The sequence below is a fragment of the Castor canadensis genome, chromosome 6, assembly GCF_047511655.1.
Source record: "Castor canadensis chromosome 6, mCasCan1.hap1v2, whole genome shotgun sequence".
Taxonomy (NCBI): domain Eukaryota; kingdom Metazoa; phylum Chordata; class Mammalia; order Rodentia; family Castoridae; genus Castor; species Castor canadensis.
Window position 1 is genome coordinate 115,015,972 of NC_133391.1, and position 13,455 is coordinate 115,029,426.

Sequence of the window (13,455 nt, forward strand, 5' to 3'; positions counted from 1 at the left end):
TTCAAGGCTAGCATGGGTAAAAAGTTAGTGAGACCCCATTTCAATAAACAAGCCAGGTAGTCCCAACTACATAGGAGTCATAGGTAGGAGCATCACAATCTAAGGGTGGCCCTGGGAAAAAGACCCTCTCTTAAAAATAACTAAAGCAAAAAGAGCTGGGGGGTGTGGCTCAAGTAGTAGAGCACCTGCCTAGCAAGCAAAAGGCCCCAAGTTCAAACCCTAAAAAAAAAAAGTCAGGCAATGGCACTGGTGGCTCACATCTGTAATCCTAGCTACCCAGAAGGCAGAGGTCAGGAAGATCACAGATGGAAGCCAGCCTGGGCAAATAGTTTGGGAGACCTTATCTCAAAAAAAACCCATCACAAAAAAAAAAAAAATGGCTGGTGAAGTGGCTCAAGTGGTAGAGCACCTGCCTAGCAAGCATAAGGCCCTGAAGTTCAAACTCCAGTACTGCAAAAAAAAAAAAAAAAAGTTAGTACAAGACAATCACAAATCACCCAAAGCTGGAGAGAGGCTAAGGCCTCTCCTCTCCACACTCCATCTTGACTGTGGCAGCTGTCATTGAGCAGGCAAGGAAGCAAAAGGAATTGTCACATGAGAAAGCGATCTCCAGAGGCAGGAGGTCCTCCTCTCTCCCACGAATCATCATAGAAGGAGAACCAGGAGGGAGTAGCTGGGCCCCAACCACAGTGAGAGCAGAAATACATGACCCTGTTGGAATTTTTGACATTCAAAGAGAAAAACCTTGCAAGAGGTACTGAGCAAATCTGTTCTTACTTTATAATAGCTACCTCACAGAGCTGATGTGAAAATAAAAATGCTACAAACCCATCTGCAGAGCCCGGCTCAAAGACTGCTAAAGGGTAACAGGCAACAAATGATGACTTATACCACCTCTGTGTAGGATAAGAAAGAAGCATATGAGCATGTTTGCCCTGCAGATGCTAGTCCTGTTGTATTGTTTTCCTCCTTAAAATGAAGATGGCTGAGAAAGCAGTAATGCAATATCTTAATCCAATGTGTGTTGCTTCAGCAGGATCCCAGAGACTGGGTAGTTTATAAAGATCAGAGATTTACTTCTTACATTCTGAAGGCTGGGAAGACCAAGGTCAAGAGGCTACATCTGATGTGGGCCTTCATTCTGCATCATGATGGGGTGGAAGGTAGAAGACCAAGAGACAGACAGGAAAGACCAAACCTGACCTTTTATTCTGGCACCAATCCCTTGAGGTGGAGCCTCATGGCCTCACCTCCTCTTAAAGGTGTGCCTCTTCATGGCAATTAAACTTCATCATGAGTTTCGGAGCGGACAAATAATTGACCAGAGCACACAGTGATTGTGTGACAGGGATGCTTGCAGACAGCCTGCCAAGTAAAGGAACTTCGGCACACACCTCGTACAAGGCCTAGCACTGGCTTGTAATTATTGTTTTTGTTTTCACAAACCTTCCTGATTTCCGAAGAATCAAATCTAAGCCTGCAGACATTACAGCCAAATAGTTTCCTTTGTGCTGGAATGCTTGCCCAAGAAACTTAATTCCTCTAATTTTCATCAGTGGAAAATGAAGTGCTTCTAAAATGCCACACTTCAGGCGAACAAGAGCAAACGGCCTTGACAGCTGATAAGTCTGGATGCCACTAACGCCTTCCCCAATTCTTCTCCTTCTGCCTGGTAATTGCTGCAAATGTGGCTTGTGGCATCCCACACATTTCTGAGACATCCATTACTTCAGAGAATGCTGTCAGGTAAGTTAAGGACAAAGACAAAACCTCCCTTCTAAATTCTCCTGATTTCTCCTTGGATCATAGTGCTTTATTCTGAGTTATTTATTGCCACTTTATAGATAATGGCCATTAAAGGTCAGAGACTATGAACTATGTCCCTGAGTCTACACAGCCTTGTCCAAGAAGCAAACACCTGGGCTAGAGTTCAACATTGCCTCTGGTAAGCTCTATGGTCTTAGACAACTCATTCAACCTCTCTGAGCCAGAATTTCCTGACCTTTGACCATAACACAGCACTACTGTGAGAATTAAAGTGGACAGTGTTTGTGGTATGCATGCCTTTTATAAACAGAAAATAATTAAATGCAGTTTTCCTGTTTTAAAAATATGGATCATTGTACCTGCTACTTACTTTGATTTAGAATTTGCTAGCTACAAGTGGTATCATTTGAAGAATTCAGTTGAAGATCTGAAGGCTTTTCCAGCTGGATCCTAGTTGTATATATGAATGAATACTAAGAAATTATATATATAAGTCCTCAGTATTCACTGTCCAGGGACACATGCAGGAAAGTCTGAGGTTACATACTGGTAAATAGGTTTCAGAGTTAGAGCAAGGCTTAGGACTGTGACTTTCAGATTGTCAAGGAAGTGAAGGACAAGCAGACCTGGCTGGAACATGATGTTAAATCCAAACACTGCTAGGTGGGTAAAATACTCAACACCCACTTCACTTTGGAGAAATAGATGTGGCCTTGGGATGAGGGGATGAGGTAGCCAAAGGGGAAGGGCAGAAAGGACCCAGAAAGTTATGAGACTTAGGACACAATTTCCCCTTTCTTAAGGGAAAGCAGATCTTTGCAGACCACCTGCCCAGGGGGCCATGGCTGGTTGGGGGAAGAGGTACACCGGACCCTTGCTGCAGAGGGAGATCAGCTACTCCTTCTGTGCTCCATCCACTTTCTGGCCAGATGAGTATAATGCTTCTCTGTAGGGATTCATGAGGATGAAAGATGATGGATGATATGTGCACATACCTAGGCAGGATTTGCACATGGTACATGGTCCAGGTAAGTGATACTGAAAAATGCAGGGTTGTCTGCATCACCGCAGAGCATGGCTCTGCCTCTACTCTCAGCTGAGGGTCATGGCTGTGACTCTATGAAGCCATCAAAGGTGCAGCCATTGTGACATGACATGGGGGTAAGGGGATGCCCTTGTGATATGGATATGGCCCAAGTGTGGGACCCTGAGGGACCAAGCATGACAACAGGGCCAACATCAGATGGTGCTTCCCCCAGTGGGACCCTGTCTGGAACAGAGTAGGAGCCTCAGAAAGGGGTTGTATAGCGAGCTTTCTCACAAGTTCTTGTTCTACCTGACTCTAACTGGGGGCGAATGGAGACGCAGAAAGGACAAACAACAGAAGACAGACATGCAGAAGGTTGGGGCCAGGTGTGATGGACGCTCAGATGGAGACGCACAACAGTCTCATTGCTTCTTTCTCTATTATTCTCTTCTTTTCCTTCTCTTTTCTTCTCTATTCTTTAAGGCCTTACTTCTAAAGTCTTTCTTTAAATTCTTGCTCTTTTCTATTCTTTAAAGTCTCTTTCCTTAGATTCGCTCTATCCCATGTTTTCTCTTAGCTTTTCTTTAGCATAATCTCTCTTAAAGTCTTTGCCCTCAGACTTGCACTGTCCCATGTTCTCTCTTAAAGTCTCAGCGCTCAGACTTGCAGACAAGCAACAGCAGCCACATCTGAAAACTGCATTGGCATAACTCTTAAAGTCTTGGTCCTTAGACTTGTGCTGTCCCACGTTCTCTTTAGCTTTTCTTCAGCTCAGCTTTTCTAAAGCCTATGTATAAAGTTGTTGGTACAGAAAGCTGCTCTGGTGAAGACACACAGCCAGCTGCAGCAGCAGTGTCAGCCAATCAAAAATCCCCATCAAAAAACCTTTCACCAATCCCCCATCAAAAGAACCTCCATCAAAAAACCTCATGTCCTTCTTCAGCAAGTCTTTTATATCCAGTGGTAAACAAGAAGGTGGAGCGACAGTTCTGGGGGAGGAACATGACACTGTAACAAGAGAAACCTGCATTCCTACTTCTCTGAACATAAACAACTTAGGAAAAGCAGCTGTACTGCATCTTGCCTCTTTCTTCTGTGGCTGGGGCCATCCCAAACTCAGCCTGCAGATCACTGAGCACAACTGTGCTTATGTCAGGTTCTACTAGGCTTCTCATAATCCACTCCCAACAGGGTTAAGGAGGACTGCTGACCCAGGAGAACAAAGGAAAAGGTAACAGGGTTCCATCAGGTCAGATGGGTCTCAGGAGGGCAGAAGATCTTACGCAAATGGCCAAAATTTTGGAAGCTACTAGGGCCTTGCCATATCTGGCCTAGAGAGAATGCCTACGAAGTGAAGATAAACATGAGTCAACTTCTTTGTACATTATACTTACATTAAAAAGCACTGCATAAGTGATGCATGTATAAAAGAAATATAATCCTTACCACAGCCTATGAGGGAGGAACTGTTAATACCCCCATTTTACAAACATGAAAATGGAGGCTCAGACAGGTTAAGTAATCTGCCCAAGGTCACATGAGTGGAGTCGAGATCAAGCCCTGCAGCTCTAAGCCAGTAAGTGCCCATCACTGCTTCCTTCTCCCTTGCAAAGCTCAGTCACTTTCTCAACAAGGTCTTGTTTCTCTATCCTGCTCTAAGAAACCAGGATTGGCAATTTTTTTCTATAAAGGGCCAGCTAGTACATATTTTTGGTTTTTCAGGCCATTTGGTTTCTGTCACAACTATTCGATTTTGCCATAATAGTGTGAAAGCTATATTGGCAATAACCAAATGAATAGGCATAGCTATGTTTCAAAACACATTATTTATGTCACTGAAATTACAGATAATTTTCATCTGTCATAATCTACTGCTAAAGCCTTTCTAAAAAGTCATGAGCTATACAAAAATAAGCAGTGACCCAAACTGAGTCCTCAGACTGAGATCTGCAGAACCCTGCAAAAGATGGTCACTAAGTGAGGTTCTGCCTTTTATTTCTCTTCCTGACCTCGGATGGCCAGGGAGTCCCCGTAAACAACCTAACCTCTCAGGGCCCTGCCCCTAAGCCCACAAGTCTCAACGGCATAGTTAGTCATTTGTAGATCAACAAGGTAGACAGTGCATGCAACGACAAACCCAGATGACCTAAAATACTTGTTTTAAAAATGTTATGACTGGTTGAGAATGAAAGAGAAAAGGCTGATGATAGACAGAGGAGGGATACAAGATACATACCGGTAAGAACATAGCTCCTTCAACTCAAAATCTCAGTTTCCTTTTCTATAAAGTGAAAATAATAGACACCTATATTGTGAATATCAAGTGAGATAATACATACAAAATGCTAGTACAACGCATACCACTTAGTACACACACAAACATACACAGCCTCCCCCTGAGACAAAGACCAAAGAGAAAGGGAAAATAAGATAGGGATAGGAGGCCTAAGAATAATCATCTCAGAACTCTAGGTTCCTGAAGGACTAGGCTCTGTCTTCTTTATGATCAGGAGATCATGGATGTTCAATAAATAACTGTTGATGATGAAGATGATACTAGCCACACACCTCTGAAAAGAACTTCATATCTTTTATCTTACACCTAAAGTCACTGAAGAGTTACAAAGCTTCGATGGCTTACTTTCAGCACAATTTTTTATTTTATTTAATGTCCCCTCAAGCCAAAAGTATTATGTTTTTAAACCCCATTAACTTCTATAACATTTTGCTAGTTTAGGAAGTAGGAGGTGTCTTATTCAAACCAATGAAGAGTGGCCATACACTATTCACAATAGCCAAGTTATGGAAACAGCCAAGATGCCCCACCACTGACGAATGGATTAAGAAAATGTGGTATCTACACACAATGGAATTTTATGCAGCCATGAAGAAGAATGAAATGTTATCATTCACTGGTAAATGGATGGAATTGGAGAACATCATTCTGAGTGAGGTTAGCCTGGCCCAAAAGACCAAAAATCGTATGTTCTCCCTCATATGTGGACATTAGATCAAGGGCAAACACAACAATGGATTGGACTTTGAGCACATGATAAAAGCAAGAGCACACAAGGGAGGGGTGAGGATAGGTATATTGTTGCTTATACTCTCTCTACAACAAAATTAGAAATAAGGGCAAAATAGTTTCTGCTGGGTATTGAGGGGGTGGGGGGGAGAGGGAGGGGGCGGAGTGGGTGGTAAGGGAGGGGGTGGGGGCAGGGGGGAGAAATGACCCAAGCCTTGTATGCACATATGAATAATAAAAGAAAAAAATAAATAAATAAATAAAAGAGTGGCCACAATCATGCAAGTCCTCTATGACAATGTTCTAGTTCGCTGCTATTGGGTCTATCCTAGAAATAACTCAAGGAGCACCTGTAGAGTGGGCAAGAGGGGTTTTGGTGTTTCTTTTAAGCAGTTTAAGGAATATTCCAAGTTTTTCCCTTTACATATATTTTTCCCTAATCTATGCTTACATGTCCTCTCAATGGACTCTGTAGCCTATGTCTGTGTGGGTTTTTTTGTTATCAAACTTTCAACCAGGGTCTTGACTCTCCTGTCTCAAGTTTCTCCCTGCCCTCCCCTATACCCCGCCACACACACACACCCTTACCATGGCTGACAAGTTCCAGACTTGATTCAGGTAGATACGCAAAGAGGCAGTGAGGGGTGATTAGCTCAGTGGTTAAGTGGATGGTCTCTGAACCAGCCAGGCTAGATTTGAATCCTCCCTTAGCCATTTACTAGTTGTGTGGCCTCAGGCAAGTTTTTTTTTTTTTTTAACCTCTTTATGCTTTAGGGTCTTGGTTAGCAAAATGTACAACAGTATCTATCTCATAGGGTTGCAGTGACACTTAAAACAGTACTTAAAGTAAAATCAGTACCATTTAATGTTGGTTGCTATTACCACTGTCATAAAAAAGTCTCTGCTCTCTTTACAGCATAGTTGAGGTTGCTGGGCCACTCTGACCAGTAAGAAGCTTGCTTCTACAGCCAGCTCTGGGGCCTGTGTGCTTTCCTAGGCCCAGCAATTTGGTCCTTCCTCCCTGACCTGGCCCCATCCCTATTTCTGACACTATGGCTCTGTCCAAATTTGGGTGTCCAGGGCTGTAATCTGACTATGAGCCCCAGGCAAAGGGCCAAGGGCCCTGCTTCTCTTTCCATGTTTAGGCTTCCTCTCTGGAGCTAAGCCCACTGTCAGGGTCCTAAAACCCCACTTCAGAGGTTAGCTGCCACCACTCTAAATCATTCTAACTCCCATCTGAATATCGCCAGGGTCTGCTATGACCTTCAAGCCTGGGTGTCCTGCAGTCCTTTCTTCACCTCTGCTGTGTTGTCCTAGCCAATCACCCAACAGCCTTTCTGCAGCAGAGAGGTGACAGCAGAGGGCCCATACACCCTACTTCTGCTCCTCGATCCAAAACAAAATGAACATTAATCATTTAATCAAGAAGAAAATGATGCAATGGTGGCAGTGGGAATGTAAACACAGGCATATGAAAAATGATTTGGCAACATTACCATACAACACTGACTCCACTTATATGTATGTACTCAGAAAAATAATGAAAACACAACCCCATAAAATCTTGTATGCAAATTTTCATATTAACATTATTTATAATAGCAAAAAAATTAGTAAGAACCCAAACATATATCAGCTGATGAATGGATAAATAAAATGTAGTAAATCCATACAATAGAATACTATTAAGCAATAAAAAGGAACAAACTATTTTGCCATGCTTCAGCACAGATTAACTTTGAAAGCATTCGGTTAAGTGAAAGAACAAGGAAAAAACTATGCATTGGATGACTCCATTTATATGAAGTTTCTAGAAAAAGTGAAACCAACGAAAGAAGATGAGTTGTTCCCTTGGTCTAATGATGGGAAAAGCCTTAACTGAAACCAGTTACTAGGAGCTCTTTTAGGGCCAATGGGAATGTTCTAACATTCATTTATAGTGACATTTGTATGTAACTGGATAACTTTACTAAAGTTCATGAAATTGTACACTCAAAATGGATGAACTTCATCACAATATGTAAAATGTACTTCAATAAAGTTGCTCTTTTAAAATCACACACAAAAGATGCAATTATAACTCCTAAAAGTCTTACTCTAAATATAGAGTATCTTTTTTTGTAGTATAGATGGCTCACCCACAATGGATACAGCACAGAAGGCATCTTCTGAGAAGCTGCCATTGCCATTTGCCCCCCAAAAGTTAGGCTCCAGCTGCTGAGTTATAATTACAAACTTCACCACAAACTTTTCCTTCTGACTTCACTGAAAATCTTGATGAAAAGAAATCGCTTTTTTAAAATAGAAGAAATGTGTTATAGTTCATATTTCAAAAGGACAATTGATTCCTTGTTTGGCATTCCTTAGAATGCTAAATCTAATGAGACAAAGAAATGTCTGATATTTTAATAGAAAACTCCTAACAGAAGGAGTTGTACTTACCCAAAGTCTCATTAATAAAATCTAACCATGCTAAACTGGATCTCCAAGTTGTACTTATTATTTTGCCAAGTTATAAATACATATATATGTATATATATCATATTTATCTTCTTTTAAAGGTTTACAAATGGCTTAATTCCAGACACCTCTGGCTCCCCATTATTTTGCTTGTTTGTGTCTAATACTCCATCACTAGTGTACTTTGACACTCATGTTCTTTAAAACATACTGAGGTAGGTGAGATAGAATTAGCTAGTAATTGTTAACTTCTCCTTAAGCACTTCTGCTATTGATCGATCTCTAGCCAGCTTTCTTTTCTCTAATTCACTGTACAAATAATGCCACTAATCATTGCTCTCCTTTCCTGGATAATTTTAACGTCTCTCTGAAATTAAAATCCACTCTTTTGATGATAATAACCTAATCTCTTGTCGGTGTGAAACTTGAAGGGCTTCCCACCTTCCTAACAGACAGGGGCTCCTCTTCCAGCCTCCTCTCTGTTGTGCATATCTGGGATAAGGGTAAACACGTTCCTGTTCAGAGATTTCACTCTTGTCATAACCCAGGCTGATCTCTGCAGGATACTCTTCTATTTGGGTGGTTTTTAAAGCATGTTTGTTTATTGCTCCTATGGTCCATTATCCCCTGGGAACACAATGTTTTGTAGGGGTCCTCAAGCCCAGGAACACAGGCAGCACTTGAATGCCAGTCTTTCCAAGTGCATCCAAGTCTAAGTGTTTTGCTTCCTGCATCAGTACTTTTTCTGTGATCCTTCCATTTCAACAAGCTCTCCAGTGACAGCATAGGACAGAAATTAAAATGAAGCCATTTTTTGGTATTTTGTCTTAGTCATCCAACTGAGAGTTTTTCAGCAGGGCAATTTAAATTTTAATTAAAACTCAGGGCTCACAGAAGGTCTCACAGATGGGATTCTACTCATATAGAAAGAAAGTAAGTATAACCCACAGCATAGCCTAGTGAATGTCTTTCTGCCTTGTCAATGGTCAAAAATCCTATGCCAAAATCTCCTTCACTGGGGAAGAAGTAGTACATTTCCAGTAAAATATTCAATATAAAATGTTATACCCAAACTAATTATTCAAAAGCATTCAAATTTAAATTAACTGAGCCTACAATTATTCAGCACCCATTTTAAACAATAGGTGTTGTAAAAGGAAAAAAAGAAAAATACATAATAAGAATTATATCAATAAGCTTCATGATTTGCATTTTCACAGAATAAAATTATTTTGCTTTTTATGACTTTTTCTTTTTGGTGGCACTGGGATTTGAACTCAGGGCCTCACATTTTGTAGGCAGGTGCTCTACCACTGAGCTACAGCCCCAGGGTATTTTGCTTTTAAAATACAATTTTCCAAATATGGGGGGATAAAATGTTTCAGGAGCCTTTCAAATAACATGTACTTACAACCAAACAGCATTTTGGTAAGTAAACATTGTTAACAAACTTTCAAGGAAGTGATTAAATTGTTATTCATTTCAATAAACACATAATAAGGGGTTTTTTTAGTTGTAAAAATGAAGAATGAAGAGGAAAAAAGTGGGACAGTTGCAATTAACAAAGAAGACAGCAACTACCTGAAAGCAGGTTTTCTCACAGGTATTCTCTAGTGGAGCATCTCTGGAGGGGCAGCCCATAGAAAAAACACCCAGAACACTGGGCAGCGCACTCACACTAACTTCAGCAAAAACATCATGACTTTCCTTTAGTAAGTACTGAAAGTAACTCCTCATCACATTCAAATATCTATTGCAGCCAGGCATGGTGGCATATGCCTGTAAACCTAGCTAGTAGGAGGCTGAAGAAGGAGAATCATGAGTTTGCAGTCCAGGCAAAGGTAGTGGTGAGATCCTATCTCAAAAACAAAACAAAAACAAACAGAAAGGGCTGGGGGGCATAGTGCAAGTGGCATTTGCTAGCATGCTCAAAGCCCTTGGTTCAATCCTTCTAGTACTGCAAAACAAAAATAAACAAACAATAACAACAACAAAAAGCCTTTCATTATGGAAATATCATAGTTCAAAGTCTTTCTCAAGTCTAAAGAAAGAATCTTACTTGGTGTTTAATACGTACTAAAATATTGAGGGAAGAATGGTTATTTGCCACATATTTCAGCAGATTAAAAGGAATCTCAGGGAGTGAACAGGCATATCACTTTGGCACAAAGACAATCAGTAAGGATAATCAGTAACATTTATGCAACAGTGCAGGAAGAGCACTGCCTGCACTCCTTCATTGGCACTGTGATCATTTCTCCATTTTACTTTTGAAGGAACAGAGGTTAGAGAGTCTCAGTAGCTTAACCAAGGTCACACAGTTACTAAGTGACCAGGCCAAGACAGAGTCCAAATCTGTGTGAGGGCCAAGGCCAGCTCCCAGCCCCCTTCCTGCCCCTCTCATGAGATAATGTGCTCTTAAAGCAAAGTTCACATTAGCCCTTGGATGATTTCTCTGGGGAAATGGCAAAGCTACACTGATTTGCTAAAGAAACCACAAGTGTCTGGCCAACTTGCTTTAAAATTTCAAAGTTATCATTTTAAAAAGAGCTGCTATTTCTAAAATGCCTCTCAAAAAGATGCCAGGAAGAATCCACCATCTTGTTTGCCACCACCACAAGCAGCAACAAAAACTCTTTCTACAGTTCGAGTCCTTTCTTAAATTGCCCAGCAGTCTTCCTATAAAACACCCAGAGAATCTAGATTGGATGATAGGGAGCAAGCTCACTGTCTCTCCAACCTACAGAAACCATAAAATCAGGAGAGAAAGCATGGAGTAGTTATTGGAGAACTTTGAAAAGGAAACAGAAGCAAGTAGATTTGGAAGAGAGCCAGGATGCAAAGTATCACCAAACTAGCATTGAGTTTGACATTTTCCCCCTCTGATACTGTTCAGTCTGTATTCACTGAAGTCAGAAAACCATTAGTGCTCTCACAGAGAATTCCAAAAGAGTCCTGAGTTCCAACTCAAGGAACAGGAAAAGGTTCTATAACACTTGGTATGAGAGATGTCCCATTTGTCTTTCTTTCTTCTCCATTCTCTCTCACCCCAGCTATCCTGTGGTGGCATGAGAGACTAAAACTCTAAGAGGAGAGAACTTTCCTGCCTGACCAGAGAAACAGTAGTCTCAAGAGGGAAGGGTGAATCCTTGGCTTCTCTCTCCCTCTCTCTCTCTTGCTCTTCTTATTCTTAGCTCCAAATGTGGCCACAGTCATGTGGGCAGCAGAATGAGGTACAAGAAGCCCAAGATTTCTAGTCAAAAGATCCAGAGGGGAGCCCCAGGTAATTAGAAAATACCAAGAGATTCAGAAGAAGGGAGAGTTTGAAAACAGCAGTCATAGGTTGTTTATGTGTTCCTGGATTCACTTCCAATTTCCATATACACAGCTCTCATATTGGACAACATACCACAGACTTTGAGAATTAAATTGTGGGACAGATCAATTTCCAGGTCACAATGTGGCTACGGGGTGACATACATATTGAACAAATGCAAAAACCATCCTAAAGACATGGGAACTAACTGATAATGAGGGGGCAGAGAGTGTGACTCCGCCTCTCTGGCGCCACCTGTTCCCGCCACTCACCGCCACCGCACAGCCATGTCCCAGGAGAAGCCCAAGGAGGGAGTGAAGGCAGAGAACGACCTTATCAACCTGAAGGTGGCGGGGCAGGACAGCTGGGGGATGCAGTTCAAGATCAAGAGGCATACCCCACTGAGCAAGCTGATGAAGGCCTACTGTGAGAGGCAGGGCTTGCCTATGAGACAGACTAGATTCAGGTTTGATGGGCAGCAATTAATGAGACACACTCCCGCACAGCTGGGGATGGAAGATCCATCGATGTGTTCCAACAGCAGACAGGAGGCACAGCTTCCCAAGGGACCGTCTGCACACCCTGCCATCGTCCCTGCATTTGCTATTGAATGGTGAGCGTGTGACCATACCAAACACAGAAGAATCTGCAGGACCCAAGGACAGTCACTGAAATGATTCTCCTCTCTCTGAAGCACTTTGAGGACAACTCAAAACTGTCTCTGCAGGGATGGGGCTGCAGCTTAAGTTGGGCCAATCAGATTGTTTTCTTCATTTAGGTGAAATGAGTTGTGAGGTTTTGGGTTTGTTTTGTTTTCATTTTGTTCCCTTCTTCTCCCAGATAATTTTTTTCCCTCAAAATTGGGACTGAATGTTGGCTCTCATTCTATGGCCAGGCTCTAACCCTGGGTACTGACCTAATCAGAGAGAGACCCTGTGTTCACCAGTGGGCACATCTGTGGGACAGGTGTGGGGGGCAGAATTCCAATTTAATATTTGTTAAAGACACAGGATGTTAAAATGCTAAATATTGCAAATTTAAGCTTTGTCAAGCATATGGTAAAGTTAAAGGGAAAACACCAGATGTTTCTTTGAAGGTAAAAACAGGTCCTTCAGTAACATGGCCTGGATACTCCTGCTCTGGAGCGGGTTTCCCAGGACCCGAGGCCCAGGGTACCATCCTCTCCTTAGTATCTGGGGGGTGATTTGCACACCAAATCTCAGCTTTTTCCCTTTTCATAACATGGAAGAAAGTAATTACCACATTTCTCATTTGGTAATTGTACTGTGGGCCTCAGATTTCTTCTAGTATTTGCTTCTGATGAACAATTATGATCTCTATAAAAAAGTAAGATTCAGTGTTGTTGAATTTGCAGTTATGTTTTTGTGTAAAAGAGCTACTTCAAAGTATGGTTGCAAAAGAAACCCATGGAAAGGTGACTTCATGCTCTTCTCATGGATTTGTGCTCCAGTGCATTCCAAATACATATTGAAGTTATGCTTTAGTATGGTGACTTCAGTTCTCTGAGATATTTTGGGATCTATACCAATTAAAATGTTCAGAGTTTTGCCTATGGTCCTGTAAGGATTCAGTGCTGCTTAATGGCCATTCTCTGCCTTTTATAGTCACCTGATAATGACCCACCATTTCTTGCTTGCTTGAAACCTTGCAGAAAATGTTTCCTTTGTTTTGCTATGTGGCTCAGGTGGGATGTTTGTTGGCTCTATTGTGCTCATTCACCAATTTGTACATTGTTTGTTGTCCTTTACTACTGTAAACAGTAAATATAGTTTGGTATTCTGACAAAAAAAAAAAAAGAACTGATAATGAAACCTCAAACCCTCAGAAGGCTGATTGAGA

At 41.6% G+C, this 13,455-nt stretch overlaps 1 protein-coding gene and 1 pseudogene across 6 annotated transcripts in view; one reads left to right on the forward strand and one right to left on the reverse strand.

Annotated features, from left to right (window-relative positions):
- Pde8b (phosphodiesterase 8B) overlaps positions 1–13,455 on the reverse strand; it is a 222,960-nt gene that overhangs the window by 154,965 nt on the left and 54,540 nt on the right. The gene's annotated exons all lie outside the window — the stretch shown is intronic.
- On the forward strand, positions 11,883–13,406 carry LOC109695385 (small ubiquitin-related modifier 3 pseudogene; annotated as a pseudogene).